The 15,590-nt window shown below is 42.4% G+C and overlaps 1 protein-coding gene across 4 annotated transcripts in view; it reads left to right on the forward strand.

Annotated features, from left to right (window-relative positions):
* kcnab2a (potassium voltage-gated channel subfamily A regulatory beta subunit 2a) overlaps positions 1-15,590 on the forward strand; it is a 145,231-nt gene that overhangs the window by 13,131 nt on the left and 116,510 nt on the right. For 2 of the 4 annotated variants that reach the window (XM_045691715.2, XM_045691719.2), the window contains exon 2: positions 9,200-9,246. The exons of the other annotated variants lie outside the window; for them this stretch is intronic. The gene's annotated coding sequence lies outside the window, so the exon portion shown is untranslated. The remainder of the gene's footprint in view (positions 1-9,199; positions 9,247-15,590) is intronic. 4 annotated transcript variants of the gene reach the window in all.

The following is a 15,590-nucleotide window of genomic DNA, read 5'->3' on the forward strand; positions in this document are numbered from 1 at the left end:
ATGGCCATATGTGGATCTGTGCCATTTACTTTGAACTGGACTGTGTTCCAGCATGAGCGAGAGTGAATAGATGCGCTTGTTTTGAGATCAAAGCCAGAGCTTCATTTAACCACGTGTGTACATTTGTCCAAATCCTTTGCTAGTTAGTGAGTTATTAGCCCAGTTATAGATCATTTGTAGTCAGCAATAGGGGAGTGATTGCTTCCTACAAGATTACAAAACATGTACATTTCTAGACATTATGAAAATCAAGTCAGTTAAATCTTTTTATGTCTTAAAGGGCCAGTCTTGTATTTGAGACGGGCTTGAATAAACTAAGTAGCCAATAGGCAGAGGTTAGCGTAATAATGGTATGGGAAGTGGTTTCTTGCATCAAACACAACACCTCCTTGTCTGAAGGACAAGTGGATAAACAGGGTAATGTCAAGCCCTGTGTTTTTATTTTTTTCCCAAAAAAGTCTCATGGAATGTAGGCCTGCATTAAACACCACAATATTGGCTGCTACTGTAGGCTGAATGATGGAACAGATATGGCCATGTTAAAATGTTATGGAATGCATTTTCCCCAATTGTTTTTGATGGTAGGCCACTCTGGTAGGCCTACATTATGATCAAGTAGCCTACTTGGCCACTGTTAAGACTAACTTAAAGCAGGTGCAGCCTCAGTGACCACAGTGAATGTGTGCTGGAAGTTGCACAGAATTTTCACAATGTTCAAGTTTGTGCTCAGCAGACCTGAAATTTGCTCAGTGCTGGAAAAAAATTAGGGAACATTGGTGACCATGTTTTAGCTCGCAGAAAGAGGCCAAGGACGGGTGCAGTGAAATGTTGTTTTACAGGTTCAGCCATAGTAGTACAGTGCCCCTGGAGCAAATTAGGGTGAAGTGCCTTGCTCAAAGGCTCATCAACAGATTTTTTTACCTTGTCGGCTCAGGTATTGGAACCAGCGACCTTTTGGCTACTGGCACAATGCTCTAACCCCTAGGCTAGCTGCCGCCCTCCGGGGATCTGGGCTACACACAGAGACGTACACAATCACTGGGTAAACTGAGCTGAACACCATAGACCCACAAACATACGCAGAGGAATAAGAGCAAAGCAATTGAGACGTGTTGCCAAGTTCCAAATCTAGGCCCTGCTGATATTTAATTTTGAATGTCTTGTTTTGCTACTGTTGGAACTTGGACTGCTATAGAGCATCATTGGCCAAGGCTTTCCTATAGCCCAGATTATTACAGACAGAAATACTCTGGTTTCAGACGATCCTGCAGGTGAAGAAGCGGGATGTGGAGGTCCTGGAAGGGTATGGTTACAAGTGGTCTGCGGTTGTGAGTCCGGTTAGACGTATTGCCAAATTCTTTAAAACAAAGTTTGAGGTGGCTTATGGTAGAAATTAACGTTCCATTTTCTGGCAACAGCTCTGGTGGACATTCCTGCAGTCAGCATGCCAATTGCACGCTCCCTCAACTTGAGACATCTGTGGAATTGTTTGACAAAACTGCACATTTTAGTGGCCTTTTATTGTCCCCTGCACAAAGTGCACCTGTGTAATGATCATGCTGTTTAATCAGCTTCTTGATATGCCACACCTGTCATATGGATATTATCTTGGCAAAGGAGAAATGTTCACTAACAGGGACGTAAACAAATTTGTGCGCAAAATTTGAGAAATAATATTTTTATGCTTATGGAAAATTCTGGGATCTTTTATTGAAACACTTTACATGTTGCGTTTTTATATTTTTGTTAAGTGTAAAATATACAGTGAATTCGGAAAGTACTCAGACCCCTTGACTTTTTCCACATTTTGTTACTTTACAGCCTTATTCTAAAATGGATTAAATAAATATTTTTCCTCAATCTACACCCAATACCTCATAATGACAAAGCAAAAACAGGTTTTTAGAAATGTGTCTAAATTCAAACAGGATTGTATCGGTACAGATCTGTGGAAGGTACCAAAACATTTCTGCAGCGTTTGAATGTCCCCAAGAACACACAAGCCTCCATTCTTAAATGGAAGAAGTTTGGAACCACCAAGACTCTTCCTAGAGCTGGCCGCCCAGCCAAACTGAGCAATCGTGGAAGGGCCTTAATCAGGGAGGTGACCAAGAACTCGATGGTTAACGACAGAGGTCCTCTGTGGAGATGATTAACCTTCCAGAAGGACAACTATCCAATCTCTGCCTTTATGGTAATGGACAGATGGAAAAACACTCCTTAGTAAAAAGCACATATTAGCCTGAGTTTGCCAAAAGGCACCTAAAGAAACAAGATGATCTAGTCTAATGAAACCAAGATGTAACTCTTTGGCCTAAATGCCAAGCCTCACGTCTGGATGAAACTTGGCACCATTCCTACGGTGAAGCATAGTGGTGGCAGCGTCATGCTGTGGGGTTGTTTTTCAGCTGCATGGACTGGGAGACTAGTCAGGATCGAGGGAAAGATGACCGGAGTACAGAGCCTTCATGAACACCCCAGTCTGAGGTCCTGAGTAGGTTAAGGTTCACCTTCCAACAGGACAACGATCCTAAGCACACAGCCAGGACAATGCAGGAGTGGCTTAGGGACAAGTCTCTCTGAACGTCGTTGACTGGCCCAGCCAGAGCCCGGACTTGAACCCGATCTAACATCTCTGGAGAAACCTGAAAATAGCTGTGCATCGGATGCTCCCCATCCAACCTGAGAAGAATGGGAGAAACTCCCCAAATACAGGTGTGCCAAGCTTGTAGCGTCATACCCAAGAAGACTCGATGCTGTAATCGCTGCCAAAGGTGCTTCAACAAATTACTGAATAAATTGTCTTAAATATCACATTTACATAAGTATTCAAGTAAAAAAAAAAAAACTTTTCTAAACACCAGTTTTTGCTTTGTCATTATGGGGTATTGTTTGTAGACTGAGAAACTTAATATTAGGAAGGTGTTCTTTAATGTTTGGTATACTCAGTGTATATACACAGAGTGTAGAAAACATGAACACCTGCTCTGGAAAATTAACACTTAGTCCGACGAACCCCCATTCCTGTTGCGTTTAGCTGATGGCATAGTCAGGATTTGGCGTAACAGCATGAGTCCATGGACCCATCCTACCTGTGGAACATTTCCGACTTGTAGAATCCATGCCCCAAAGAATTCAGGCTGTTCTGAAGGCAAAGGAGGGTCTGACACAGTACTAGATGGGTGTACCTAATGAACTGGTGTGTTTTGTATATACACTACATTACCAAAAGTATGAGGACACCTGCTTGTCGAACATCTTGTTTCAAAATCATGGGCAATAATATGGAGTTGGTCCCCCCCCATTTTGCTGCTATAACAGCCTCCACTTTTCTGGGAAGGCTTTCCACCAAATGTTGGAACATTGCTGCAGGGACTTGCTTCCATTCAGACACAATGGCAGGTGGCGGGACACAATGCAGATAGCCAGGTTAGTCAATGTGCGGCAGCCAGGTTAGCCAATGTGCGGCAATGTCGGGCCAATTGAGGTAGTATGTACATGAATGTATAGTTAAAATGACTCTGCATACAGTGCCTTGCGACAGTATTCGGCCCCCTTGAACTTTGACCTTTTGCCACATTTCAGGCTTCAAACATAAAGATATAAAACTGTAATTTTTTGAAGAATCAACAAGTGGGACAAGTTGGATATTTCAAACTTTTTTAACAAATAAAAAAACTGAAATTGGGCGTGCAAAATTATTCAGTCCCCTTAAGTTAATACTTTGTAGCGCCATCTTTTGCTGCGATTACAGCTGTAAGTCGCTTGGGGTATGTCTCTCAGTTTTGCACATCGAGAGACTGAAATTTTTGCCCATTCCTCCTTGCAAAACAGCTTGAGCTCAGTGAGGTTGGATGGAGAGCGTTTGAACAGCAGTTTTCAGTTCTTTCCACAGATTCTCGATTGGATTCAGGTCTGGACTTTGACTTGGCCATTCTAACACCTGGATATGTTTATTTGTGAACCATTCCATTGTAGATTTTGCTTTATGTTTTGGATCATTGTCTTGTTGGAAGACAAATCTCCGTCCCAGTCTCAGGTCTTTTGCAGACTCCATCAGGTTTTCTTCCAGAATGGTCCTGTATTTGGCTCCATCCATCTTCCCATCAATTTTAACCATCTTCCCTGCCCCTGCTGAAGAAAAGCAGGCCCAAACCATGATGCTGCCACCACCATGTTTGACAGTGGGGATGGAGTGTTCAGGGTGATGCGCTGTGTTGCTTTTACGCCAAACATAACGTTTTGCATTGTTGTCAAAAAGTTAGATTTTGGTTTCATCTGACCAGAGCACCTTCTTCCACATGTTTGGTGTGTCTCCCAGGTGGCTAGTGGGAAACTTTAAACAACACTTTTTATGGATATCTTTAAGAAATGGCTTTCTTCTTGCAACTCTTCCATAAAGGCCAGATTTGTGCAGTATACGACTGATTGTTGTCCTATGGACAGAGTCTCCCACCTCAGCTGTAGATCTCTGCAGTTCATCCAGAGTGATCATGGGCATCTTGGCTGCATCTCTGATCAGTCTTCTCCTTGTATGAGCTGAAAGTTTAGAGGGACGGCCGGGTCTTCGTAGATTTGCAGTGGTCTGATACTCCTTCCATTTAAATATTATCGCTTGTACAGTGCTCCTTGGGATGTTTAAAGCTTGGGAAATCTTTTTGTATCCAAATCCGGCTTTAAACTTCTCCACAACAGTATCTCGGACCTGCCTGGTGTGTTCCTTGTTCTTCATGATGCTCTCTGCGCTTTAAACGGACCTCTGAAACTATCACAGAGCAGGTGCATTTATACGGAGACTTGATTACACACAGGTGGATTCTATTTATCATCATTAGTCATTTAGGTCAACATTGGATCATTCAGAGATCCTCACTGAACTTCTGGAGAGCGTTTGCTGCACTGAAAGTATAAAGGGGCTGAATAATTTTGCACGGCCAATTTTTCAGTTTATTTGTTAAAGTTTTGAAATATCCAATAAATTTCGTTCCACTTCATAATTGTGTCCCACTTGTTGTTGATTCTTCACAAAAAATTACAGTTTTATATCTTTATGTTTGAAGCCTGAAATGTGGCAAAAGGTCAAAGTTCAAGGGGGCCGACTACTTTCGCAAGGCACTGTATATGATAAACAGAGTAGCAGCAGCGTGAAAGAGGTTGGGGGGGGGCACACAATGCAATAGTCCGGGTAGCCATTTGATTACCTAGTTTTATATATGATGACTAGAATAGTGTATACAAATGGGTAAAGCCGTATGTGAACATTTTAAGGTGTTCAATGTACTATACATAGATGCAAAGCAGTCTGTAAGGTACAGGGTCTTAGCCGCCTAGTAACAGTGACTCTGGTTCAGGGCAGGCTACTGGGCGGAGGCCAGCTAGTGGCAACTAGGGCTTTGGTGGACACAATTTCGTCAGCTGGTGATTTGTCAAGCAATTAACTGTCGGTCTCACGGTAATTGATCGTTGATTAACAGACACATTTAGCATCTCATGGCTTCCACACATGTAGCCTTCAAGCCACTGATGCAGACCTTTGTAACATCTACATTTTAAAAAGTCTAAATCCATGTAATATAGCCTACACCTTCACAATAAATCCATTATATATTTTAGACGGGTCTAAAGAAGCATGATATGAAGAAAATAATATAGTAGATTTCAGAAGAACAAAATAGCATACTCGAAGTTGTCCTGATCTGGCAATGCCAAATGGCTGTGGGCTACACTAGTTCATTTAGCAGACAAGATTTGCTTAGAATTCTGTGGCATTATTTCATAGTATGAAGAAAACAATTGAATAAAGCTGAATATTAAAAAAAAAATATATATATATATATTCCTCCAAACGATTTGAGGGAGTGCGTCTTGCGGCATTGAGTGGTTAACAAAGAAGTAGGTACTCCTACATGCTTAATTTAGTTATTAATGTACATTTTAATTGTTCTACAAACATTGTGCTATATGTTTTTAATACACTAAGCCTGGCTGTAGGCCATAAGCGCAAATGTTCCATTAGCAGGAAAACACTGTTCTCGAAAGTGACCACGAATGCGATTATGCACATAATGCTTTTATTATAAATATGCATTTTTATGGTAAATTGGGCTCTACACCACTTGTAAAGCAGATTAATGTGCTTCTTAAAATTATTTGGCAACTAGTTGTGATACAAACCTTATCAAAACGTATAGGGCTATGGGCTAGGCTACATGAGGTGTGCGACAAAAAAAAAAAAGTAGCAAAAAAGGGCATTGTTTTCTTGCCTTATGCTGAGCACCATTCACAAGTGAATATAAATAATAATATGAGAGACTAATATTGTCACCCAGACAACTATTTTTTTATTTAATCTTGTCTTTACGTGTGTGTGAAATTTGATCTAAACATGGGCAGCGGGAAAGAATAAATGTTATCTATGCGCTCAAATAGCCAAGGGACATTTTTTTACATTTTAGTCATTTAGCGGACGCTGTTATCCAGATTGACTTACAGTAGTGAATACATTTCATGCATTTATTTTTAATTTTTTTTGTACTTGCCCCCCCCATGGGAATCGAACCCACAACCCTGGCGTTGCAATGCCAGCATGGTGTGTGCAAACACCATGCTCTACCAACTGAGCCACAGGGAAGGACGCTTTTCCTGTGGTTCATTTTCATGCTGGCCATGTAAGCTACACTCATGTTGTAAAGATAAGAAATGTGCTTAATATTAGGAAAGTTGAGAAATAAATATAGTAGGTCTAGCCTATAGAAAGTTGATGGGATCCTCTTCTTTAATAGAGGCTATTTTTCCCCCTTCTCTCAGAATTGCACAGCCTATAGAAATGTTTCGCAACATGAGCTTTGGGGCTCTCATGAGGTGTTTTGATTTTAGATTTTCTATTACATTTGCATTGATGTCAGAGTGATTAGAGGAACAATAGAGTTCTGAGTACCAGGCAGTTAGCACTTTTGGTAGGTTACTAATGACCGTCAGCAGCATTAGAGAAGCCTAATTACCTGACTAAACAGTCACGTGGAATTTGACTGCCTTAATTTATTTTTTATTTTCTTTCACCTTTTATTTAACCAGGTTGGCCAGTTGAGAACAAGTTCTCATTTACAATTGCGACCTGGCCAAGATAAAGCAAAGCAGTGTGACAAAAACAACAGTTACACATAAACAAACGTACAGTCAATAACAAAATAAAAATCTATGTACAGTGTGTGCAAATGTAAAGAGGTAGGCAATAAATAGGCCCAAGAAGTGAAAATAATTACAATTTAGCATTAACTCTGGAGCGATTGATGTGCAAGTAGAGATACTGGGGTGCAAGAGGGTAAGTAATAATATGGGGTAGTCGGGTTTGCTATTTACAGATTGGCTGTGTACAGGTACAGTGATCGGTAAGCTGCTCAGACAGCTGATGCTTAAAGTTAGAGAGGGAGATGGGGTTTAAAATATTATTTTTTTTGCATTTCGTTCCAGTCATTGGCTGCAGAGAACTGGAAGGAAAGGCGGCCTAACTAAGTGTTGGCTTTGGGGATGACCAGTGCAATATACCTGCTGGAGCGCATGCTGTGGGTGGGTGTTGCTATGGTGACCAATGAGCTAATGCTGGGCTTTACCTAGCAAAGACTTATAGATGACCTGGCGCCAGTGGGTTTGGCGACGAATATGTAGTGAGGGCCAGCCAACGAGAGCATACAGGTTGCAGTGGTGGGTAGTGTATGGGGCTTTGGTGATAAAACGGATGGCACTGTGATAAACTGCATCCAATTTGCTGAGTGTAGTGTTGGGGGCTATTTTGTAAATGACATCGCTGAAGTCAAGGATCGGTGGATAGTCAGTTTTACAAGGGTATGTTTGGCAGCATGAGTGAAGGAGGCTTTGTTGCGAAATAGGAAGCCGACTCAAGATTTAATTTAGGATTGGAGATGCTTAATGTGAGTCTGGAAGGAGAGTTTACAGTCTAACCAGACACCAAGGTATTTGAGCGGAGGGGGCCCGCATTAGTGGCCCGACATTGTTTTCCTCGACGCGGGTGAAGGAGGTGGTCAGCTTATCCGAAATTGAGGCATCAGTGTCTGCGATGTGGCTGGCTTTCCCTTTTATAATCCGTGACTATCTGGAGTCCCTGCCACATACACATCGGTGTCTGAGCCGTTGAATTGCGGCGACTCTTTCTCCCTGTACTGTCGTTTTGCCTCTGATTGCCTTACTGATATCATAGCTGGTCTGTCCATGCATGTTCCCAGTCACCTTGCCATGGTTAAATGTGGTGTTTCGCGCTTTTGTTTTGGTTTGGATGAGTTCTAATCGTCACAGTTGGAACAACATTGTCTATGCACTTCCTGATGAACGCAGTCATCGAGTCAGTGTATACCGCTACTATTCTCTGAGGTGACCCGGAACTTTTCCCAGTCCGTGTGATTAAAACAATCTTGAAGCATAGAATCTGATTGGTCAGACCAGCGTTGAACAGGCATTAATTGAATTGTGCCCAGCACCACCCCTCAACCCAGATGCGAAAAAGGATTGCTTAGTTTGCAGCCCTTGTACTCTGTCTAAAACAAGATTTCATGTACCGGTAATGCTTTGAGAAGAAAGGCAGTCAGATTGTGTAGCCTAATTGCTGTGTTTCTCTCTGGAAAAAGGGAAAAAATAATGCACTGTCAGCCAGGCTTTGAACCCTCTCAAGGCTTTTTTGTGCTTCAGTGATGAGCTTCAAGCCTTGCCCTTGTCTCTGAGAAAATGGTTCCTTGCCATTGTCTCTGTTCTCTCCAATCATCGCTTTAATTAATTAATTAATACTGAACAAAGCTGATTCCCTTTTTTTTCTTCCCACACTATGGTCTCTTGCTCTCTCTCTCCCTGTCCCCCGCATGCTTACTGTAGTGCTGCTGACAGTGCACAGGGAGGTGTGAGGGAGGTAGGGGGTGCCTTTTAATGCATCTGTTCTCAGTGACTCTCACTGACTCAAGGTTCACTCATCTCACTCACACATTCATTCTCTCTCCCTCTCTCTATCTCTCCTGGTCTCTTTCTAGCCGTCTCATGCTCATTCTCTCCGTCACTCAGTAACATAACCACTGACACAGGAACGCATACTAGTCCTGTCTCATTCATCCTCACTCTCCTCTTGTCTCTCTCTCCTTCTTGGAATCTGGCTGTGCTGTTCCTGCTCTGCTCTACCTCCATCCCATCCCTACGTCAGGAGGATCAGATCGCTGCCTGAGCAGTAGCCAGCACCACTGAGTAGAGGTAGGTGTTAGACTGAGGCGCCGCTCTGCTGCATCTCTTTCCCTTTCTCTTATCTCATTCCCTCAGTGTGTGTGCTTGTAGCACAGAGCAGATGACATGCAATTCGTCAGTAATTAGCTTCGTATGGATCTAGTCTTTGGTTTGTTGCTCTTGCTTCATTGAGAGGCGTCTGTGCATACCAAATGACACTGGGTGTATTTCTGCTCTGTCTCCCCACTCTCTCTCTCTCTCTCGGTCTGTGTCTCATGTTTTATGCATGACCTGTCCTCTTAAATTAATCCCGGGGACTGGCCATGCTGTGGGATTTATAGAGAACCACCTTAAAATAGCTTTGCTGTGAGGGTACACGCACGACACAAATGCACAGTCTGTACTGAGTGAGTTTTGAGCCGGAACCCTTACCTGCTCCTGTCAATGCTGCAGTGCCCATCTGTTGCAGACAATGTCGTCTTTATGCAACACACCCCAGCAAGACATGTAAATAACCTGTTTTTCTAATGTTGTGATGTTTATAGTCCAACGGTTGTGACAGTTGGCTGTGTCAGGCTGGCTGGCTGTGGGTTATTCCATCACCTTGCTGTTCTCATGCAGTGGCGCTGAGGCTTCCTCTGGGCTCTTGTCCAAGGCTGGGGTGAGCAGCGCAGGAGAGGCTGGCTGCAGGGGTTTGGTGCAGTAAGTTGTTGCATGTAGCCAGCAGCAGCAGAGAAAGGAGAGCAAAGCAGATCTCTGTTTTGATACTGAATATCCTTAGGTGAGTTTTTATACCAGCCTTGCAGAAAGTGGTTGTCAGTTATACAGTTAGTATGACAACAATGTTATGACAATTTCGTTAATGTTTTGTGCGCTGTTATAAATCTATTGAGATGGCAGACTATGTGAAGCATTTAGCTAACATTAACACTGTAAAGCTGTGATGTTCGGTCAGCCTTGACGAGGCTTTCTATAGGACATTGGAGAGGAGCACTGGGTGTAATCAGAAGTAGATGTGTTATCTGATCTTTAGTCTTCAGAGACCGATGTACTGTAACTGTACAGCAGCAGCAGACTGCTGAGGGATGACCAGACTGATGCACAGTACAGTACTCCCACAGAGGAGAACTTCCTGGATGCTCATGAGGGAGACTTCCCTAAACAGAGCTCTGTAATAATCCTCTAGTTGAGAGGTAGTGGTCTGTCTCACATCATTAGTGCTGTTCATGGGCCACACGCATTCACACATTCGCACACACATACCTATTGTCTGTGTATTGTCACACATCTGGCAGGCAGGTGTGTTTTCTTCCTCAGCCCTCTGTGGCTGTGATGCATAGTAGTCTTAACAGCAACCCACTGTGGGAGGGGTTTATATGTCCCTCTTAGGCGTAACGTGTACTCTGTAGTGAGTCAGTGTTCAGCAGAGCTGTATACCTTGACAGTTATCAGCAAACTTAATGCAACTCAATTACCCTCTTGCTCTGTCAGTGCTACGTACTGCCTTCTGTGCGTCTTAACCAGTACATCTTAACAAGACCGCTCTGTATTACCTCATATTGGTCACCTAAATTCTAGTTGATTTGGCGAGTGGTATTTTACTCACTATGACCTGCACTTGACACTTCTCCACCCTCACTGAGGATTCCACTAGCTAGCCTCAGCTCTGTTGGATTAGTTTGATGTGATTACTGTGTTCTTTCAGAGGGCAACAGACAGCCTCACACTGGTTTGGCTCAGTGACGATATTGTTTGTTTCCCAGGAAACGGAGACCACACGGCTTCCTCCTGGTGTTCTGAGGATATAGCTAGGCTGTGTTATGCCTGCTATGAATTTTCACTGACTAAAAAGTGCCTATTGAGTACATTGCTTGGTCCAGTTTCTACAGAATGTGCCTTCCAGTGCTAGAGTCGCTGTAGGGTTTGGTCCCTGTGAGTGGCCTAGAGTGCCCTTACTGCTTTTGTCATAATGCTGAGCCAGTGCCTCACACTCCATGCTGTGTGGCAGGACTCTGTCTTCATAGGTTTTAAAATCACCCTGATGGCAGTGTGCCAAGCACTAAAATATACCAGTACAGTGGAAGCAGGAGGATGTAGTGGCTAATAAAAGGCTTAATTGATTCACAGTGATAAAGTGCTTAGTGTAGAAGTAGCTGCTGGATGGGCTCAGCTCCACTCAACATTTTTGGCACCTTGTCCTGACTGGACTGGGTCCTGACTGAAACAAGTAGTGCAAGGTAAGGCCAAAATAACCTTGAGCAATGGTAAATACTTTATCTCAGGTCAGATGCATTACTAACACACTTTTCTGAATTGAATTGTCAGACTGAACTCTTAGTGAGAGTGTAGGAGCTCTGCATGGCCAATTGCCATATGAATGACCTCCCTGGTAAAGTCATTCTGATGTTTTCTGGGGTGGTGAAGTAATCTCAACCTCCCATTCAGACACTGACGAAGCTGATCAGAATTGGAAGTGTTCACACCTCACTAGCTGTATATCGCACTGCAGCAGACCCTGGCCCAGCCCTGCACACAGCAGTCATCTCTCCACACTTTCATAAGTCACAGAAATGACATTCATTCTCAGAATTTCCCAGCCAGCTTCTTCACATGTGATATTGACTAACTTGTCTGTTCCAATGCAGAAAGTGCAATGTTTGACTTGGGATCCAATAGTAGGTACTTTTTGACTAGTAGCCTATATGAATAAATTCACATAGCCTAAGTGATATGTGAATTAGACTTGACTACAGTGTATATAAAAGCCATGTGAATTCTGACGTGTGTACAGTATACTTTGAACACCGTGGTACTTCTCTGTACAGCGTGTGCTGGTCCTGCCTGGTGAAGTACGGCTGCTAGGCAATATTTTGTGTGACGCTGAATGATGATCTAGCGTGGTGCAGACACGTCACTTATGTGACAATGGTGTTTTGTGATGGGTGAGTTATAAGGTGGCTTCAGATTGATTAGAACAGCTCAGTGTGGGCTGTGGAGTCTGTTCTAGGATCAGGTCCCCCCCTTGTCTTTTAGATCAATGATTACATGGACAAAACTGTTCCTAAATCAGCCCTCCTACTCTGAGATGCTTGAAACATATGTCCCCTACTGTCAGTCTTCTCTGTGCTGGCCCTGGGTAGTGTAGTGCAGGGCTCTGTATCAATAGGGGGTTGAGGTTCTCTCAATACCCCTGAGGGATAAATGCGATATGTACAGAGCAGATGCCTGGTTCGTATCACTGCCGTGTGCGTTTGCCCGTGTTGCCACGCATCCCTCAACTCGGACTAATGGATGTTATTTAGCTGCAGGGCCTCCAGTTAGCTCTAACACAGTGATACACAAAAGCTACAGCATGTCACTCCCTGCTGCGGCAATCTGAGATCTATACAGTAACCTCCAAATAGACACTGGCGGAGTCTGAAATTTGGCTTGCCTACTACTTATTTAAACTGCATACTGTGTACTAATCGTACTATTTAGCGCATACTGTTTAGTATAAAGTATGCCATGGCCTAAATATACTACTTTTGGCGCATTCAAGACCACTGGGAATTCGGTAACTAAATGAGCTCCGACTGGGAAAAATTGTGACATTGGTGATCTTCAGGTCGGAGCTCTAGGATGATGCCCGAGTTTCTTACTTGCAATTCCGAGGTGGATGACCGTTCACATTTATTTTTTTCAGTTGGAAACACGTTTTTTTCCCGAGTTGTTTTCAGGATCAGTTGAGGCTTCATATGAATCGGGAAGGATCACCAATGCCCCACCCAGTGAACTTTGTTGTTTTGGGCTAACATTAGCTAAGTAGATGGCATTTAGAACAACTTATTTAGAGTAAACTTGAGTGTGTCGTAGGCCTACGCATGTATAAATTGAAGAGTCACCTGAAGCTTGAGAGGAATGGGAGATACAGTAGTGGAATGCAGAGGGCTCGTAATGAGGGCGACTGGCTACTACTCTGAACTGTATGTGGTGAGCTTTCTGGTGCCTAGAGCTGCTGAGGCATCACCCAAGTGGGTGCCATACATTGAAATTCTTTGCCAGATTTTTACGGTGTTTAGTGCCTTGTTGCAAACAGGATGCATGGTTTGACAATTTTTATTATGTACAAACTTCCTTTTCACTCTGTCAATTAGGTTAGTATTGTGGAGTAACTAAAATGTTGTTGATCCATCCTCAGGAGAAAACTATCACAGCCATTTAAATGTAACTGTTTTAATGTCACCATTGGCCTCACATTGAAATCCCTGAGTGGTTTCCTTCCTCTCCAGCAACTGAGTTAGGAAGGACGCCTGTATATTTGTAGTAACTGGGTGTATTGATACACCATTCAAAGTGTAATTAATAGAGGTCGACCGATTATGATTTTTCAACACCGATACCGATTATTGGAGGACCCAAAAAAGACGATGCAGATTTTTATTTTGTTTGTAATAATGACAATTACAACAATACTGAATGAACACTTATTTTAACTTAATATAATACATCAATAAAATCAATTTTGCCTCAAATACATAATGAAACATGTTCAATTTGGTTTAAATAATACAAAAACAAAGTGTTGGAGAAGAAAGTAAAAGTGCAATATGTGCCATGTAAGAAAGCTAACGTTTAAGTTCCTTGTTCAGAACATGAACATATGAAAGCTGGTGGTTCCTTTTAACATGAGTCTTCAATATTCCCAGGTAAGAAGTTTTAAGTTGTAGTTATTATAGGAATTATAGGACTATTTCTCTCTATACCATTTGTATTTCATATACCTTTGACTATTGGATGTTCTTATAGGCACTTTAGTATTGCCAGTGTAACAGTATAGCTTCCGTCCCTCTCCTCGCTCCTACCTGGGCTCAAACCAGGAACACATCGACAACAGCCACCCACGAAGCAGCGTTACCCATGCAGAGTAAAGGGAACAACTACTCCAAGTCTCAGAGCGAGTGAAGTTTGAAATGCTATTAGCGCGCACCCCGCTAACTAGCTAGCCATTTCACATCGCTTACACCAGCCTAATCTTGGGAGTTGATAGGCTTGAAGTCATAAACAGCGCAATGCTTGAAGCATTGCGAAGAGCTGCTGGCAAAATGCACGAAAGTGCTGTTTGAATGAATGCTTACGAGCCTGCTGGTGCCTACCACCGCTCAGTCAGACTGCTCTATCAAATCATAGACTTAATTATAATATAATAAACACACAGAAATAAACACACAAAATGTTTTTCTTTCAGTGAAATACGGAACCGTTCTGTATTTTACCTAACGGGTGGCATCCCTAAGTCTAAATATTCCTGTTACATTGCACAACCTTCAATGTTATATCATAATTACGTAAAATTCTGGCAAATTAGTTCGCAACGAGCCAGGCGGCCCAAACTGCTGCATATACCCTGACTCTCTGTGCAATGAACGCAGGAGAAGTGACACAATTTCACCTGGTTAATATTGCCTGCTAACCTGGATTTCTTTTAGCTAAATATGCAGGTTTAAAAATATATACTTCAGTGTATTGATTTTAAGAAAGGCATTGATGTTTATGGTTAGGTGCATCGATTGTGTGCTTTTTTTCGCAAATGCGCTTTTTGTTAAATCATCCCCCATTTGGCGAAGTTGGCTGTCTTTTGTTAGGAAGAAATAGTCTTCACACTGCATATACCCTGACTCTGTTGCAAGAGGTGACACATTTTTCCTAGTTAAAAGAAATTCATGTTAGCAGGCAATATTAACTAAATATGCAGGTTTAAAAATATATACTTGTGTATTGATTTTTAAGAAAGACATTGATGTTTATGGTTAGGTACACGTTGGAGCCATGACAGTCCTTTTTCGCGAATGCGCACCGCATCGATTATATGCAACGCTGGACATGCTAGATAAACAAGTAATATCATCAACCATGTGTAGCTAACTAGTGTTTATGATTGTTTTTTACAAGATAAGTTTAATGCTAGCTAGCAACTTACCTTGGCTTCTTACTGCATTCGCGTAACAGGCAGGCTCCTCGTGGAGTGCAATGTAAAGCAGGTGGTTAGAGCGTTGGACTAGTTAACCGTAAGGTTGCAAGATTGAATCCCTGAGCTGACAAGGTAAAAATCTGTCGTTCTGCCCCTGAACAAGGCAGTTAACCCACCGTTCCTAGGCCATCGTTGAAAATAAGAATGTGTTCTTAACTGACTTGCCTAGTTAAATAAAGATGTAAAAAAATGCGAAAAAAAAAATAATTATCGGCAAATCGGTGTCCAAAAATACCGATTGTTATGAAAACTTGAAATCGGCCCTAATTAATCGGCCATTCCGATTTAATCGGTCGACCTCTAGTAATTAATAACTTCACCATGCTCAAATGGATATTCAATGCTGTTTTTTTCAATGTTGGCA

Source organism: Salmo salar, chromosome 12 (assembly GCF_965601325.2).
Source record: "Salmo salar chromosome 12, fSalSal1, whole genome shotgun sequence".
Lineage (NCBI taxonomy): Eukaryota > Metazoa > Chordata > Actinopteri > Salmoniformes > Salmonidae > Salmo > Salmo salar.